The following is a 19,738-nucleotide window of genomic DNA, read 5'->3' as shown; positions in this document are numbered from 1 at the left end:
CCCAGAGCTATTATAAAAAATCAACTGGTTATTGTTTGTTTTCTTTTCTTTCTTTTTTTTTTTTGAGGAAAATAATTATACTCCTTCCTTGGTTCACGGTGTTTAACTCTTCTTAACTTAACTCTTCCCCAAAAAAACCTCTTAGGAAATCAGGTAACTTTTTGTTGTAAATGATGTCATCAGACTAAAATGTGTATCAGACATCACATGTATGTGACACATGTATGTGACACATGACACATCTGATGTGTGTCATCAGACTAAACATAGAAAGTCAAAAGGAAATAAGGGAATAAGAATTAAAAAGCAACCCCTTTATAAATAGATAATTAACTAGCACTTCCAGCAGGTGAAATATTATCTTTAACATGTGAATCCAGTTTGTATAAATAATATGCAGGAATAATATTTACAGTATATATATATATACATGTGAGTATATGTGTGTGTGTGTGTGTGTTAGATGCTCAGTCACGTCCAACTCTTTGCAACCCCATGGGCTGTAGTCTACCAGACACCTCTGTCCATAGGATTCTACAGACAAGAATCCTGGAGTAGGTAGCCATTCCCTTCTCCAGGGAATCTTCCCGACCCAGGGATCAAACCCAGGTCTCCTACATTGCAGGCAGATTTCTTTACTGTCTGAGCCACCAGGAAAACTCCATGTATATGTATATATGTAAAATATTTACATATTATATATGTATATATATATATATATGATTGCTCAAGGGCTTCCCCAGTGGTCCAGTAGTAAAGAATCCGCCTGCAATACAGGAGATACAGGAGATGAGGATTTGATCCTTGCATCAGAAGATCCCCTGGAGAAGGGCATGGCAACTCACTCCAGTATTCTTGCCTGGAGAATCCCATGGAGGGAGGAGCCTGGGCAGGCTATAGTCCATAGGGTCACAAAGAGTCAGACGTGACTGAAGCAACTTATCACATGACTGCTCAAAACATGAAGAAAATTTGTATCCACTTAAACATTCTTTGTTATTTAGACATTTTACAATCACAAAAGTAACGCATGCTTATTCTTAAGAATTCAAGTACAAATATATAAATTAAAAATGAGGGACTCCCTTGGTAGTCTAATGGCTAAGACTCCACACTTCCAAGGCAGGAGGCTAGGGTGCGATCCCTGGTCAGAAAACTAGATTCCCACGTGACACAGCTAAGAGCCTGAATGCTGCAACTAAGGATCCTGAATGACGAAACTAAGATGGGAGATCCTGAGTGGTGTGACTAAGACCCGGTGTGGCCAAATAATTAAATAAATAAATATTAAAAAATGAAAGAAAGTTCCACTTTCTGCCCTTGGCCACAAGATAATTACTGTTCAGTATATAATGTATTTTCCATGCCTTTTTCAATGAACATATGCATAAACATGATATGTTCAGCCTATTATATTTGATCTTTACAAAAATGGGTCCATTACTTTTCAAAGTATAATGGATATTCTTTCATGAGCAGACCTAAAGCTATGTAACTCAAAGTATTTGTTTTTAAAGTTTATGGCTTAGAAATATCGCTCTCAAGAATAAAGCAATTTTAGTATCATTTCTAAATGAAGTTCTAAAACTGGTGTATAGTAAATATTCAAAGAATACTTGTTGACAGACCCAAACTTTCTGATTTCAGTTTCGCCTTGCTTGTCCACTGTTTTATTCCACTAGCTGAAATAGGCAAATACAAGGTCAGCTGAGAATCTAGGCTAGAGGCTGGACGTGATGTTATGGAGTTGAGAGATAATCAGGGGGAAGAGGCTGACAATTCAAATGATGTGATCACCATGTTCCAAAAATCAGTTCATAGTTTGGGGCCTTAGAACTTTTGCCAACAGCCCTACTTTTAGCAATCTTTTCACTTGTTTGCAGAAAAATATGATGAAATAATTTCTCAATTTAAGTTTTACTCCCATGTATTTATTTTAACCATTCAGCATTTCTTTCCAATTATGCTTGAAAAAAGCACAAGAATATGCAGCAAATATATACTAACAGAAAATCTCCAAAATGTTATTTCATAACAGATTATAGGTAGCTAGATTTTCTTGCTAAAAAGTTTTTGATTTTTTCATTAGTCTACTCAACATGGCTGCTGCTTTCATGGAGATAGTTACATTGTATATGTGCTCATGCTCATTTGCAGCAGCTGGTTGGAACCATATAGACTGTAGCCCACCAGGCTCCTCTGTCCATGGGATTCTCCAGGCAAGAGTACTGGAGTGGAGTGCCATTTCCCCCTCCAGAGAATCTTCCCCACCCAAGGATCGAACCCTCATCTCTTATGTCTCCTGCATTGGCAGGCAGATTCTTTACTACTAGCGCCACCTGGGAAGCCACATGGTATATATGTAGTCTATATTTTATATACAGAGAGAGAGAGGAAACGGAGAGAGAAAGAGAGTCATAGTCTGCTGAGTGAGATAAGCAATTAAACCAACAATTACACGTGACAAGAGTCATACCATACAGTGTGACAAGATAGCAACATAAACTGTGAATGTGAAAGAAGCATGTATATCAGACTGGAGTGGTCAGGTAAGCCCTCCCTGATTTGTTAACAGTTGACAGTTTTCAAAGGCATGAGATTAAGGAAGAAAGGGCATTCCTAGCAAAAAGACAGGTAGATCCAGGTTTTGTGGGTCCCCAAAGCATACACAATTTGGAAGACCTTCTCAGAGAAAAAGCGCAATATTACACATATAAAGTTTTATGGCCTATGTTAAGTGAGGTTTTGCTGGTTTCACTGTATGTCCAACCTATCTGAAGTAACCTGTTCAAACAAGGAAATAAATCTCTGAGATCTGCAACTATTTTAAAACAGATCAAATATATGTGTGTAGGAGAATTTATGAGGTAAGAGCAATTGCAAATGGCCTTTTATGAGCTTTGAAGTATAAGAAATGGGAGTCCATTGAAGGATTTTTATTGGGGAGTGGCCAGATTTTTTGTATCAAAAGATAATTCTGGGAGTGCCAGATCTGGTTTAAAAAAATTATTACATTTCTTTTAAATGTATTTATTTGTATTTTCAAATGTATTTATAAATAATCAAAATGATTTATTTCTTTCAAAACTCTTAGGGTTGCCTTTTTTGTGTATTTAAGAAAAAAAAAGTGATGCTGCTTAAACAAAGGTAACTACAGTATAAGTTTCATGGGGTGGAAAGTAGATATACATAATGTAATTTTGAAGCATAGTTTTGGTTATAAAGTTTACTCTGAGAATTATGTGAATTAGGACTTCCTTGGTTGTCCAGTGGTTAAGAATCTGCCTGCCCATTCAGGAGACACAGATTCAATCCTGATCTCGGAAGACCCCCCATGCCAAGGAGCAACTAAGCCCGTGGGCCACAAGTACTGAACCTGCGATTTAGAGCCCTCAAGCTGCAATTTCAGTATCCCACACACCTACAGCCCTTGCTTCCCAACTAGAGAAGCTACTGCAATGAGAAGCCTGCACACCGCAACTGGAGTAGCCCCTGCTCTGCCTGTAACTAGAGAAAGCCTTCGCACATCAATGAAGACTCAGCACAGCCAGAAATAAATAAATATGAATTTTAAAAAGGAATTATGTGCTTTAGTTTTAACTGCATCACGTTCTAAAACTCATTTCCCAGATTACCTTGTGGCGGAAAGGCTTGTGAGTCAAAATAAAAAGCCCTGTTCTTCTTAGCATCGAAATCATTTTCTGGTGGTGATTTCTGCTCTGAGAAGCCAGTTCATCTAATTTCAGGACTGTTCTGTGCCAGGAAATAAGTTGGGTTAAGGCAAGGACAGAGCCTGTTACCAGGTAAGTGAATCAAACTGAAGGAGTGTGTATAGGTACTGCATAGAGAAACCATAACTCAGAATAGTGGTTCAAAGCATGAAGGCTGATAAAATAGTTTCACTCCTTTCCCTGTAGCAGTTTCTTAACCCAGTGACTCTAAAAAAAATTATCTAACATCTTTGAACTTCTGGTTTCTCATTTGTAAAAGGGAATTATTGACAAGTCTTACCTTATAAGGTAATTACAAGGATGGAATGAGATGATAGATATTATTGTGGACTTTGTCCTGGTACATTGACCTAGAAATCTCACTTCTAATTCCACACAAGACCAATTTACTCACACTTGAGAAATAAAGTGTGTAGAAGGCTATTCAAGCTTCCCAGGTGGTTCAGTGGGTAAAGAATCCGCTTGCAATGCAAGAGACGCAGGAGACTCAGATTCGATGCCTGTGTGGGGAAGATCCCCTGAAAGAGGGCATGGCAACCCCCTCTAGTATTCTTGCCTGGAGGATCCCATGGACAGAGGAGCCAGGTGGCCGCTAAGAGTTGGACACAACTGAAGCAGTTGAGCACACACGCAGCAGGAGGTTATTCATTCCAGCGTGGCTTGAAGTAGCAACATATTGAAAATGATTGAAATGTCCATTGTCATGGGACAGACTAAAATATGGTGAAGTGAAAGTTGCTCAGTTGTGTCCAACTCTTTGCAACCCCATGGAATATACAGTCTATGGAATTCTCCAGGCCAGAATACTGGCGTGGGTAGACTTTCCCTTCTCCAGGGGATCTTCCCAACCCAGGGATCAAATCCAGGTCTCCCGCATTGCAGGCGGATTCTTTACCAGCTGAGCCACAAGGAAAGCCATACATCTGTGCAATAGAAGAGCAGTTCTCAAACTTTTTAATCTCAAGATCATATTACACTCTTGGAATTTTTTGAGGACCCCAAATATCTTTAGCTTATATGGACTACATATAGTAACATTTATCATTTTAGAAATTAGACATAAAAATATTTATTCATTTAATATAACAATAATAAACCCTTTACATGTTAATCTAAAAATATATCTTTTTTAAATTTAAATTCTTTTTGGCCACACCACACGCACAGCTTGTGGGATTTCAGTTTTTCTTTTTTAAAAAATTTATTTTTATTGAAATATATTTGATTTACAATGATGTGTTAGTTTCACATGTACAACAAAGTGATTCAGCTATATATGTATGAATATATATTCTTTCTCAGATTATTTTCCATTATAGATTAATATAATATTTTTCTTTTTATTTTATATTGGAGTACAGTTGATAAACAGTGTTGTGATAGTCTCTGGTTTACAACAAAGTGATTCAGTTATACGTATACATACATCCACTTCTTTTCAAATTCTTTTCCCATCTAGGTTGTCACATCATATTGAGCAGAGTACCCTGTGCTATACAGTAGGTCCTTGCTGGTTAGCCATTATAAATATAGCATGGTAACCACAAGTTCATTCTCTAAGTCTGTGCATTTGCTAAAAACGTTTTTTTTTTTTTTTTAATTATATTTTCCAAACACGCTCAAAAAGTCAGTAAGAAAGGTAGCATGGTTTATATTTTTAGCAAATCTCTTTAATGTCTGGCTTAATACAAGACAGCTGAATGAATATGTCATCTAAGTAAAAAAAAAAAAAAGTACAAGACAGCTGGATTTTTAGGTTTGCTTCTGCATTCATTCTGTCACAATAACACAGGACACGTAGACACTGGAAAATGCCACTGTACTCTAGTGAAAGAGACTGAAAAAGGAAAATAACATCTTAATATTATGAAAATAATTCTGGCCTCAAGACCCCTCAGTTTGAGAACCAGTAGATTGGAATATTATGTGACTTATTTAAAGGAATGAGAAAGCTCTTTATGTGTTGCTACAGAATATTCTCTAACATAAATAAAAGCAAGATACAGAATCTTTAATAATATGTTAATACTACATTGGTTTTTAAAAATCAGGGAAACACAATATACACACATAATGATGTACATGTTTGAAAGTGCAAATAATATCACTGGAAGAATATACCAGAGAAATGGGTAACATTAATTGCCCTTGGACAGGGCAATGTGGGAAATAGGGTAAGAAGAAATCTTTTCACTTCATTCTCTTTTTTGCCTTTGGAACTTTCCACCTTATGAAAGTATTAACTAATGAAAAAAATTACATTTATTTTTAAAGAAAATGATGATATGTATATATACTTTCCACAAGTCCTGGAAGATGCTTAATGAATTATATATAGTGTCTTTTTATTCTGAGATAAAACCATTATTCTAAAAGTTTTTTTTTCTTCTATAATTTTTTTTGATGGGAGGGCTATGTCATGTGGGTGTTAATTCCTCCACCAAGGAATGAACCCACACCCTCTACAGTGCAAGCATGGAGTCTTAACTGCCAGACCACCATGGAAGCCCCTAAAAACTCTCTGTTTTTTTAACAATGGGAAAGACATTAAACAGTTAAAAATCTTTTATTCAAATGCACACAGTCTTATTAGGCTGCTTCAGAATTAAATACATGAAATCTAAACATCCTGATAACTGCAGTTACTTTACATCTGTTATCAGAATCAGTTACTTTGCATCTGTTATTAGAATGATCATAATAATCATGGACATAGACAAACAAAAATCTGAAAATAATGTCAATTCAATCACACAGCAAATAAATGAGCTACCTGATCACTCAAACGAAGAAACCTAAGACAAATCAGAAAATTTCACAGAGCCAAATCATCATAAACTTTAAAAAAATTGTTTAATACTAATCATTGGCTTGAAAAAGTTTTTGCTGCATATCAGTCAACGTTAAACTTTGAGAGGCTTTTAGCTGCAAATATTTATTTCCTTTGTCACTGATCTATGGGTTGGATGTGGCTCTGCCAGGCTTGGCCGGAATCAGTTAGGCTTGATTCCAGGCTGCTGGTTGGATTCAAGCCTATGCCACATATTTCCTCATTCTCCTTGGACCAGTGGCTACCTGGAACATGTTCTTCTCACGGAGGGTCACCGGAGTCCAGGAGAGTAAGCTGAAACATAAGATGCCTCTTGAGATCTTGGCCTGCAACTGGCACACTTGTCATTTTGGCCTACATCTCATTGACCAAACCAAGTTACAAGGCCAAGTACATCATAGGTTGGGGTGGGGGAGATGTCCTCTGCCTCCTCTAGTAGGAGACACTGAAAAATTATATGATAAGTATGTGGATGTAGAACTGTAATATAGGAAGTTCATGAAGCATGAGGAGCAGTGATTCAATCTATCATATCATTTTCAAAGAGTTCAATGTGCTCCTTAATGGTTTAAGAATAACGACTCTGGGTAGATGCAATCCAAGATACGACACAAAATCTCTGGTCCATAAACAATCTCATCCTGCTGAACTGGTAGCCCCAGTTTCCTTCAGTTGGTAAACATAGATACAATGAATTAAATTTAACCCATTTTGGAATAACCTGTATACTTGTTTTTCAGTTACTAAGTCATATCTGACTCTTTGCAACCCCATGGACTGTAGCACACCAGGCTCCTCTGTCTTCCACTATCTCCCAGAGTTTGCTCAAATTAATGTCCTCTGAGTCAGTGATGCTCACCAGCGATACTATCTGTACATATTTGGTATTTATTTGAGAGAGAAGGGAGCAAGATAGTGCAGTAGTATGAATTTGCAGCCAGTACAAGCCACCACCTTCCTCTGGCCCCAGGTTGCCTTCCTCAGCTTTCAGCCTTGCTGGGTATAGCAGCTCAAGGTGCCTTTGCCACCACATACTGGATCGTGAAAGACAAGAAGACCCAGCAGCAGGATTTTTGCTGAGTATGTGGTAAGGCATGAAACCTAAGGCTGGACTAGATGACAAAGACAAGATCTCGTGGTACATAGGTCAAACATACTACTTGAAAAGAGTCTTCTAATTGGCATACAATCCATCTTTCCCTCAAGATGTTTGAAACCAGAAATGAAACAAAACTAATTAAAGATGCAAACTATCTGGACCACCTCAACTATTGTTTGGACCGAAGTGATCAGGTCCTTGTCCTTCATGCCTAACAGAAGAAAGGGCATGTCTTCTAGGGAAGAGGAGGTAATATGTACTCCAGTATCTATGGTCTTTTAAAACATTGTCTGGATGACGTCAATTAAAAATTAAAAGACTTGAGAAGAAGTAGAGCAATGTGATCTAAAATCAAGGGGAGAAAAGTCAATAGGAAATAGAAGCAAATCTATAGACCACCCAGATATTGAATTAAGATGGAAGAACTTTAATATAACTACTGTAAATATATTTAAATTATTTGATGAACAGAATGAAAGATAAATATTTTAAACAAAGAAATGAATCTCTAAAAAGAAAGAATGAAATGGAAATACAGACATAAAAGAAAACATCAATATTTAAATGTAGCTCAGTAAATTTATAGCCATTATTTCCCAATCACCTTCATTCAATATGTGAAACATTTTGATATAGCTGATAGAGACTTAAGAGACACCTTGATCTCATTAGCAACATAATAACACTCTAGCTCTAAAATGTGTCATTTTCTCAGTGGATTTGTTTCATTTCCTTTCTGTTGAAAAATGTTTAACCTTTTGCAAAAAGTCTGTGAATGCACTCTATTTAGGACTCCTAACCTCCTATATACCTTCACCATCCAGAACATTTCAGAGAAAATTCTATTACAAACACGAGTAACTATGTGCATTTTTTAAATTGTTTTGACATTTACAGATTAATACAGAAAAATCAACTGCCCTATGATCTTGGAGGAGCCAGAGTTTCCATATGCTTCTGTTTACTCCTTTCATTTTAAATCAAAGAGAAATTCTGATTGTAAGACATCTACATGGTCTTGTTTTCACCATCCTTAATATATCTTTACTCTCCCTGCCACAAATCCAAGGCCTTAACAACTTTAACCTTCTCTAAGAACATATGCCTCTGAACCAGAATTGTATCACAATGCCTCAGATAATCCATTCTACACCTTTTATGATACGCCTAAATAATTCTCATTGTTTTAAATGAGGAGTTTTATTTAAATAAATTGAATATTATATCAATTTAGGTAATTCATTTTTAAAAACTATTTGCAATTTTAGAGAATTTAGCATTTTACAGAATCTGAGACATAACCATATGGTTTTCAAACAAAAATGTGTGGTTTATTTTTGACTTATAAAATAATCTGACTATTCATAAATATTGTTGCAATATTTAAGAGAACTCAGAGCTTGGAAAGGTTTTGCTTATAAGGTCAAGCATTTAAAGTGTTTAAAATAAAATGGAATGTATTAAATTTACAAATGCAGTTTAAAAGTTTAAAGAAATGCAATTAACTAACTATAATTGTTTGATGAAGATTTGTTTACTCAAGTGAAGTTGATTGAATATTCATTAGGCAATTTTTGACATTTTATTGATATATAAATAAAATAATTGAAATTATTCTAAGTTCAAAGACAGTTTTTGAAAGTGAAGTTTCTTCAGTTGTCATCTTAATATATTGAATATTAGTTTTTAAAAACTCCAGTACTGATGAAGTCTTTTCTATGTGCACAGCTCTTGGTTAAAATTTTACATTAACAAAGTCCTTTTTAGGTAATAAAAATGGCAAGTATCTCTGATAATCTGAAATTAATATATCATTTTCTTGTTTAAATACAATAATCAGCCTGTCAGAGACCTTGGAATATACCCTTGACAGCCTCACATTCTTCACTGAGCCAAAGAACTTAGAAGCTGAGCCGCATAGTATAGGTTCCCACTCTCTATTCTGCGGGTGGAGTCATCTTGCTGAACATCTACTGCAGAAACTTAAACCCTTCCCTGGCTTCCCAATGACCCAGCATCAAGTCCCTGATCCTGTGAGGTCCCACGCCTCTGGCCTTTGCCTCCCACTGAGCTTCAGGAAGCCAGTTGACCCTGGCTCTCTAATCCGCCCCCATTTAAATAGAGCTCCAAACATTTTCTTTCCTCAGGGCTTTAGCAATGCCACCGCCTCAGCTTGACTGGCTTCCCAGAGCAATTCCTCCCTACAACACACAAGTGGCTACTGTCACCTAACTAAGGAGGACTTCTCTGACCCTCCAGACCAGGTTAAGGACTCCTGGTTTTATGTCTCAGAAAAAGCGTGACAGAAATTATATCTCTTTGTCATAAGGTTATTCAGAAAATACCCTTAGCCAATCCCCTCTGAAGTATATTTAGGTTGTTGATAGTGTTTGTGGCTTCTGAGGGGACACTAGCGGTATAGAATCCATCTGACAATGAGGGGGAGGCAGGTTTGATTCCTAGGTCAGGAAGATTCCCTGGAGGAGGAAACAGCACCCTACCCCAGTCTTTTTGCCTGGAGAATCTGACTGATAGAGGAGCCTGGCAGGCTACAATCCATAGGAGCACATACAGGTTTAGCCATTATGCACAATGACCTGAATAAAACTCTGTAGACTATTAATATAGTGCCACAGAGCTGTTGGTGCCCCACAGATATTCCCTTGGCCTTCAATGTTTTTTACACTAAAGGATCTCTTTCTACTTCAGGCGCCTATGACTTGGCCTTAGACTTCCTAGCGGGAGGAGAGAGTCTGGATCATATCCTGGGTGGGGCATCAACACCCAGTGCTCACCATCTGATGACAGATGGGAATTTGTGGATCAGTTCAGTTCAGTTCACTCGCTCAGGTTTCTTCAGATCTTTGCGACCCCGTGGCCTGCAGTATGCCAGGCTTCCCTGTCCATCACCAACTTCCAGAGTTTGCTCAAACTCATGTCCATTGATCAGTGATGCCATCCAACCATCTCATCCTCTGTTGTCCCCTTCTCCTCCTGCCTTCAATCTTTCCCAGCATCAGGGTCTTTTCCAATGAGTCAGTTTTTCACATCAGGTGGCTAAATATTGGAGTTTCAGCTTCAGCATCAGTCCTTCCAATCAACACTAAGGACTGATTTCCTTGAGGAAGGACAGGTTGGATGTCCTTGAAGTCCAAGGGACTCTCATGAGTCTTCTCCAATACCACAGTTCAAAAGCATCAGTTCTTTGGTATTCAGCTTTCTTTATGGTTCAACCCTCATATCCATACATGACTACTGGAAAAACCATAGCTTTGACTAGACAGACCTTTGTCAGCAAAGGAATGTCTATGCTTTTTAATATGCTCTCTAGGTTGGTTAGGAGAAGGAAATGGCAACCCACTCCAGTGTTCTTGCCTGGAGAATCCCAGGGATGGGGGAGCCTGGTGGGCTGCCGTCTATGGGGTCGCACAGAGTTGGACACGACTGAAGCAACTTAGCAGCAGCAGCAGCAGCAGCAGGTTGGTTATAGCTTTTCTTCCAGGGAGCAAGTGTCTTTTAATTTCATGGCTGCAGTCACCATCTGCAGTGATTTTGGAGCCCAAGAATATAAAGTTTCTCACTGTTTCCATTGTTTTCCCATCTATTTGCCATAAAGTGATAGGACTGGATGCCATGATCTTAGTTTTTTGAATGTTGAGTTTTAAGCCAGCTTTCTCACTCTTTTCTTTCACTTTCATCAAGAGGCTCTTTAGTTCCTCTTTGCTTTCTTTCATAAGGATGATGTCATCTTCATATCTGAGATTACTGATATTTCTCTCAGCAATCTTGATTCCAGCTTGTGCTTCATCCAGCCTGGCATTTCACATGATGTACTCTGCATAGAAGTTAAATAAGCAGAGTGACAAAATATAGCCTTGACATCCTCCTTTCCCAATTTGGAACCAGTCCACTGTTCCATGTCCAATTCTAACTGTTGCTTCTTGATCTGTATACAGATTTCCCAGGAGGCAGGTAAGGTGGTGTGGTATTCCCATCTCTTGAAGAGTTTTCCATATTTTCTTGTGATCCACACAAAGATTTTGGCGTAGTCAATAAAGCAGAAATAGATGTTTTTCTGGAACTCTCTTGCTTTCTGAATGATCCAACGGATATTGGCAATTTGATCTCTGGTTCCTCTGCCTTTTCTAAATTCAGCTTGAACATCTGGAAGTTCTCAGTTCACATACTGTTGAATCCTGGCTTGGAGAATTTTGAGCATTACTTTGCTAGCGTGTGAGATGAGTGCAATTGTATGGTAGTTTGAACATTCTTTGGCATTGCCTTTCTTTGGGATTGGAGTGAAAACTGACCTTTTCCAATCTTGTGGCCACTGCTGAGTTTTCCAAATTTGCTGGCATATTGAGTGCAGCACTTTCACAGCATCATCTTTTGGGATTTGAAATAGCTTAACTGGAATTCCATCACCTCTACTAGCTTTGTTCGTAGTGATGCTTCCTAAGGCCCACTTGACTTAGCATTCCAGGATGTCTGGCTCTAGGTGAGTGATCACACCATCGTGGTTATCTGGATCATGAAGATTTTTTTTGGTACAGTTCTGTGTATTCATGCCACCTCTTCTTAATATCTTCTGCTTCTGTTAAGTCCATACCATTTCTGTCCTTTTTTGTGCCCATTTTGCATGAAATGTTCCCTTAGAATCTCTGATTTTCTTGAAGAACTCTCTAGTCTCTCTCATTCTATTGTTTTCCTCTATTTCTTTGCATTGATCACTGAGGGAGGCTTTCTTATCTCTCCTTGCTATTCTTTGGAACTCTGCATTCAAATGGGTATATCTTTCCTTTTCTTTTGCCTTTAGCTTCTTTTCTTTTCTCAACTATTTGTAAGACCTCCTCAGACAACCATTTTGCCTTTTTGCATTTCTTTTTCTTGGGGATGGTCTTGATCACGGTCTCCTGTACAATGTCATGAACCTCTGTCTGTAGTTCTTCAGGCACTCTGTCAGATCTAATCCCTTGAATCTATTTGCCACTTTCACTGGATAATTATAAGGGATTTGATTTAGGTCACACCTGAATGGTCTAGTGGTTTCCCCTACTTTCTTCAATTTAAGTCTGAATTTTGCAGTGAGGAGTTCATGATCTGAGCCACAGTCAGCTCCTGGTCTTGTTTTTGCTGACTGTATAGAGCTTTTCCATCTTTGGTTGCAAAGAATTTGTGGATCTCAACTTTCTTGGGTGAGACACCTCTGAGGCAAGTTCTGTATAATTCGCCTGAGCAGGACTGAGTCCCAGTTACCCACGGTAGTGATCTGTTAATCAATTTTGCACCTATCCTTCCCTCTTATTTCCCTGGTCCTTCACAAATGATTCTGGGTTCACTATCCAAATAAACTGCTTACACTCAAATCCTTGTCCCAAAAACTGTTTTAGGAAGAACTTACCCTAAAATGTTATCATATATTTGCTTACTTGGATTCAGTCAATAATTATTAAAGTAGAATTCCTGGTGCAAGGATTAAGCATTTCAAGTTTTGATCAACAGTCTCCAAAAAAGTTGGTGTAAGGAACATCTATTTAACTAGGACCATTTATTATAACATTTAGCAATTTTAAATTAATATATCGGGGGACTTCCCTGGTGATCCAGTGATTAAGAATCCACTTTCCAATGCAGGGGACAAGAGTTTGATCGCTGGCCAGGGAACTAAGATCTCACATGCTGCAGAGCAACTAAGCCTGCCTGCCCCAACCAGAGAAGCCTGCTACTGCAACAAAGAACCAGTGCAGCCAAAATAAAATATGGAAATAAAATAACTAATCAATGTAGCCTATATTATTTCACATTGGACTTGAGACACTTTCAGGAGTGAGGAACTGTCTGCCAAATTATTTACTAGGAATTTTTTGTAACTTGTTAAGAGAACAGAGCCTTTGGAGTCAAGTAAACCCAGGTTAGAATCCCATATCTTACTTATTAATTTACTTGTTAATTATGTGAACTTGACAAGTTATTAATATCTCTCAGCATCATTTTATTTATGTCTAAAATGAGGAAATAATAATACCAATTTCATAGGTTATTTAAGGATTAAATGAGATGATACATTTCAAAAATAACTTAGGATAGTGCCTGGTAAGTAGAAAAAGCCCAATAAGTGGTAACTATTATTATTACTGGAAAGAAACAACAGTAACTTATCCAAATGTAATGCCCCATGGTACTAAGCATGGTACTTGGGACCTAGAAAATGCTTAAATATTTATTGAACTACTTAATCCACAAAGTTGTTGTAGAGATCAGATGACAAGGTGTGTATAAAACTGTTTTGAAAACTAGAACATATCATAGACACATTATACTGTCCCCCTTAACTGGTCAAAAGCTTTACCTTTTCTCGGACAAAAGTTGGCTAGATAGTATCATTCTTCCTATTCTCAAAATTGGTATTTTGAGGCATGTTTTAGATTTCACTGTGTGATAAACGGCCCTTTCTGGGCTTATTCTGCCTTCAGCTACAGAGCTGTCAGGAACAACTTCTTCACTATGGAATCCTACTGCTAATTGTCCTGAATCAAACTCCATTAGACCCATGGGTTTGTGCCACAGGCAGTCATATTGAGGTGAGAAGTACAAAGATTTGATATGGGTTTTTGAGACAATCCAAATTTAAAATATCCAAATACTGTAAACTGATTTTTTGGGACACTTCCCTGGTGGTCTAGTGGGTAAGACTCCACCCTTCTACTGCAGGGGGCATGTGTTTGATTCCTGATCGGGAAACTAAAATCCCACATGCCACATGGCACAGTCAATACGTAAATAAATTCAAACTGCTTCATGTGAACTGTTTTATTTATTTTTATATAAATGTGTTATTATCAATTTATTCATTCCTTCCTGTGATTTTTATTGAATACCTAGCGTGAGAAGGACTTTCCAGGTGGTGCTAGTGGTAAAGAACCAGCCTGCCAGTGCAGGAGCCGCAGGAGACATGGGTTTGATCCCTGGGTCAGGAAGATCCCCTGGACATGACATTCCACTCCAGTATTCTTGCCTGGAGAATCCCATGGGCAGTGGAGGCTGGTGGGTTAAAGTCCATGGGGTTGCAAATAGCTGGACACTACTGAAGCTACTTGGCATGCACGCACACAGTGTGAGATAAAGAAGTGACAGTCCTGAACAAAACAGACATGATCCGTGCCCTTGTGAAGCTTACAATCTTGTAATCATACGAGTCGCTTTAACCTCTGAGCCACCAGGGAAGCCCATATGAGTCGCTAGATCTGGTTTAATTTTCATGCTTTGCAATATTTAAAGCCTGTGTTCGTATTTTTTTCATTTTAAAAAATACTGTCACATTGTCTGTGAAAAGGTGCAAAGGATTATCCTCTTTCCAATAGTCCTACCAGAAAAAAAGAGGAAGAAGAAAGAATTCTACTTTAAAACCAAACACTTCACTTATCAAATAAAATCAAAACAACTTGAGAGGAAGATGTTCTTGTCTCCATTTTAAGAAGAAGAACTGAGACTCAGAGAGGCTAAATGTCTTGCCAAAGCCTACCACTAACAAATACCACTGCTAAAATTAGAACCTGGCACTGCCGGATTCCCCAGTCCAAGCTCTTTCTCCAAGTCCATTCTTCTCCAAATCAAGCAACCAGCTATTAAGCCAAATAAGTATCACTGAGTGTTATGTGCTTCGTTGTTTGTTGTTTAGTCGCTAAGTCATGTCCAACTGTTTTGCGGCCCCATGAACTATAGCTCAAATATATCCCTCCTCTGTCTGTGGGATTTCTCAGGCAAGAATACTGGAGTAGGTTGCCATTTTCTTTTCCATATGTGCCATGGGTGGGACATACAAAAAATATATGGTTCTTAAACTCAGGGGCCTTAAATCTGATTGTGACATACCAAAAAAAAAAAAAAAAAAAATCAACTAAACTGACACTTACTATAATGAGTTTCCAGCAAATATACATAAATGTGCGTTTGAATACTTCAGAATAGTTTCATGGATGGTATATGAGTTGCCCGAAACCCTTTCAGGCATATGTGTTTCCTATGGGGCTAAAAGCAGTGTCTCTGATCACATTGTATTCAAGGAGTTTTCCTGCCTTCCTTCCCTCCAAGAATGTGAGCTCCCTGAGGTCAGGAACCACCTTAAACTTCGTGTTCCCATAATCTAACACAGCGCTTACTATCCTATAGATAGTAGTTTGTATGAGGTTGAATTGAATTGAGATGGCTTTTGAGAACTGGGTATCGTTGGATGATTTTTTTTTTTTTCTTTTGGCCACGAGGCAAGCAGGGATCTTAATTCCCTCTTCCAGGGATCAAACTCAGGCCCAAATGAAATGAGAGTGCAAAGTCTTAACCACTGGACTGCCAAGTCCCTAGAATGATTTAAGATTAACAAGAGATTAACCCCCACAAGCATTCTGGGTGGGGGGTGATAGTGAGGGCGAAGGTGAGGAAGTATATGGGAGACAGTATCGCAAATGTAGTAGAAATCCTCTGAATGGAGCAGGTTTGAAAACCTGAACTTCACAGCTGCTCCTGCGTTTGTCAGGGCACATATGGCCTGGGAAGGAAATCTTTAAAGTCCAAAAAACAAATCTGAGATTAGAGGCACCATAAGAGAAAAAGGTCCGTTTTTGTTTGTTTTTTGTTTGTTTGTTTCCCCCATAAAGAGGGAAAGGTAGTTACAACTATCACAAAAACAGAGGCTGTAGGAACACTGGAGAAATTCACAAAATGCTCACCACTTCTAACAACACAAACCCTCTGTGAGCAGCCAGCCCAGAGGAACCGAGAGGGTAGCAATCATCTCATCATGCTGCTGGACTGCATTCCAGGGCTGAGTTAATGATCCCATCTTTCCATTTGATCCTAACTGCAGCCCTAGGTGAGGCCCACGGAAACACCTCTAAAGGTAACCAATTAGAAGGCACTTCTTTCATCTGTCATCTCCTCAAGTCCCCTTCCTCCTTTCCCAAAAGTCTTTACATCATAACAATTCCCTCTCATTAACTGAGTGGCTGGGTTCTTTAGCCTGCTAGAGCAAATCAAGGTGAGACCCAAAGAACAGGAGAAAAACAAAAATGAGTGTTACACTGTTTCTCAGGATACTCAGAGGCCCAGTTTTCAGAGGCTGAGGGCAAGGGTCTTCCAGGTGCTGGAACCCCTGTTTGGCCCAGGTTTCAAGCACACGAGACCTCAGCTTTTGGCTACTTCTTAGTGTTGAATCTGCAGGGAGCAAGGAAAGGCTTTCTATAAATGTTCATCCTAGATGAAATTTAGGTATCCCTAATACTAGCTATATCTGAGGGAGAAGACTGATTCAAGATGAGGGGCCTCAAAATTTGAAAGCTGCTTCAGCTTGTGGAGGCTCTAGAAATAGGAAGAGACCTAAGATAGTTATCTATCATAGCATAATATAGTATAGTTATCTTTGTACCCAGAGGACACGGAGGAGAATTTTCTGGGGATTATTCTTACTTTAAAAAGGACAAACTCTGAACTTGAGCACTTAAAATTTTTATTTTTATTTTTTTGCCACGCCACACAGCATGTGGGATCTTAGTTCCCCAGCAGGAACAGACCCTACACCCACTACATTGGAAGGGTGGAGTCTTAACCACTGGACCTCCAAGGAAGTCCCATGAACTTGAGAAGTTTTAAATTTGTTCTTGCATGAAGCTTACTAGTTCATTTACAAAAAGCTTTACCCACAGTTTCTGGCTTGATCCTCATTACAGCCCTGTGAGATCATCACATCCTCATTTATCAATGAAGGTATAGATGTTCAAAGAGGTGAAACATACTCAAAGAGGTCATTGGGTAGGAAATTCTGGGGTTGGGACTAGAATCCAGATTGTCTTTCAGCTGATCCAATACAGTTAATTTCCCCCCCCCCATAAATCAAGTAATCCAAAAGTATTTTTATGGTTTTACACCAATTAGCAGAAGCAAATCACAGCCTCAGACCTGTCATCTTGCAAACAACTCAGCAAACATGTATTGCACCCAAACATGAACCAGGAATTAGACTAAACACTGGGAAAAACAGAGATAAATAAGTCATAGACTTTACCCTCAAGGTCCAGAGTCTAGTTGAGGAGGCAGAGATGTAAAAAATTAATTGTAGTGTGAGGTGATAAGTGCTATAATTCAATTGAGAATTGGAAATACAGTTGCATAAAGGAAGATCAACTCTCCTTGTGGTGATTGAAGGGTAGTGTCCCAGAGGCAGTGGTGATTAAGTTAAAACTTGAGATATGAGTAGGAGCATGACTGGTGGACAAGAGAAAAGACATTCTTGTCAGAACAAGCAGCCGAGTAAAAGCATGGAAGTGTGAAACAGTACGACTAAATCGTTATCGTTCGATGGTGGCTCAGACAGTAAACAATCTGCCTGCAATGTGGGAGATTTGGGTTTGATCCCTGGGTTGGAAAGATCCCCTGGAGAAGGGAAAGGCTACCCACTCCAGTATTCTTGCCTGGAGAATTCCATGGACAGAGGAGCCTGGTGAGCTACAGTCCACGGAGTCGCAGAGTCCGACAGGACTGAACGATTAACACTTTCACTTTCTTTCACGTAAGTCAATCAACACAAACGTTATACTTCCCGATGTCACTCCTTCAATCAGCAGTTCCCCCTCTGCAGTTTGCACCAGACACCATTGAACAAATATTGATTGAGCCCCGATATGGTGAAGACTGCTTTAGGGGCTGGGATACAACAAAATAAGCAACAGTCTCTGCCTTTAAGGGCTTTCCTGATGGTTCAAGTGGTAAAGAATCTGCCTGCCAATACAGGAGATGCAGATTCCATCCCTGGGTCAGGAAGATCCCCCAGAGGAGGAAAGGGCAACCTTCTCCTGTAGTTTTGCTTGGAGAATCCCGTGGACAGAGGAGCCTGGCAGGCTATAGGCCACAGGGTCACAATGAGCTGGACACAACAGAGCGCTCACACACACACACACACACACACACACAGACACACACACACACACATGCCCTGCCCTTAAAAAGCCTACATTCTAGTGGAAGGAAGCAGGCAATTAAAAAAAAAAAAAAGTATCAGACACGACTGAGCATGCTCACATCCCTGTCCCATACCTCATTGATAACTGTCAAACAGATGGGGGAAGTACGCTCCCAGAATTTCTCTCTATACAAAGATGTGTGCATATATAATTTTTGTTAATAAAAATGAGATCATGCTTTAATGTAAAAAAAAAAAAAAGTACATTAGTGAGTGATAAGGGTTGTATAAACAGGTAACTACCACAATATATAATTTTAGTTCCAGAAATACATTATTTAGAATTTGTTTGGCTGTACATAACAGAAAAACCTGATACAACAGGGACTTAAACAGTAGAGTTTATTTCTCATGTGAAAGAGATAGGCAGTCCAAGGCTGTTACGGCCAGTTGTCAAGTTGTCAGAGAGCCTGGTCCTTTCCAACATTCTATGCCACCAAGTCTAGTGTGTAACTGTAACCCTCATGTTCCAAAGTAGATGCTAGAGCTCTAGGAATCATATCATCATTTAGAGAGCAGGATGGAAGACTAGAGAAGGATGAACCTTTTAGAAAGATATAAGAATAATTTATACCTTTTTATGTGCTATTTAAAAGTATTTCTTTTGCACATTTAGTTATTTAACATTGGGAGGTCAAGAAGTTTGGTTTTTTAATCTGTTATAAACTAAATTCTGTAAATGGAGATCTCAAACCTCAAAAATAATTTATGTACCAGGGGAAAAAAAATAAGAAGGATCTATAGCATTTCTACTTATTTTGACTCTGCCTAGGTACAAGGGAAACTTGAAATATAGTTTTTGAGCTGTGTAACAATAAAAATGAAGTTGCTCACTTGTGTCCGACTCTTTGCGACCCCATGGACTGTAGCCTGCCAGGCTCCTCTGTGTAACAATAAACTCAGGTAAAAATGAGCATTCTGCTTCCAAAGAAGGGGAAAATGAACATTAAGAAGTGTAATAGTGAAGATCCCAACAGGAAACAGTTGGTGCTCTCAAAATTAGAGCAGGTGTATTTACAAAGAGATCACATGTGTGTGTGTGTGCTAAGTCACTTCAGTCGTGTCCAACT

Source organism: Cervus elaphus, chromosome 2 (assembly GCF_910594005.1).
Source record: "Cervus elaphus chromosome 2, mCerEla1.1, whole genome shotgun sequence".
In the NCBI taxonomy this organism is placed as follows: Eukaryota; Metazoa; Chordata; class Mammalia; order Artiodactyla; family Cervidae; genus Cervus; species Cervus elaphus.
This window is presented reverse-complemented; position numbering follows the sequence as displayed.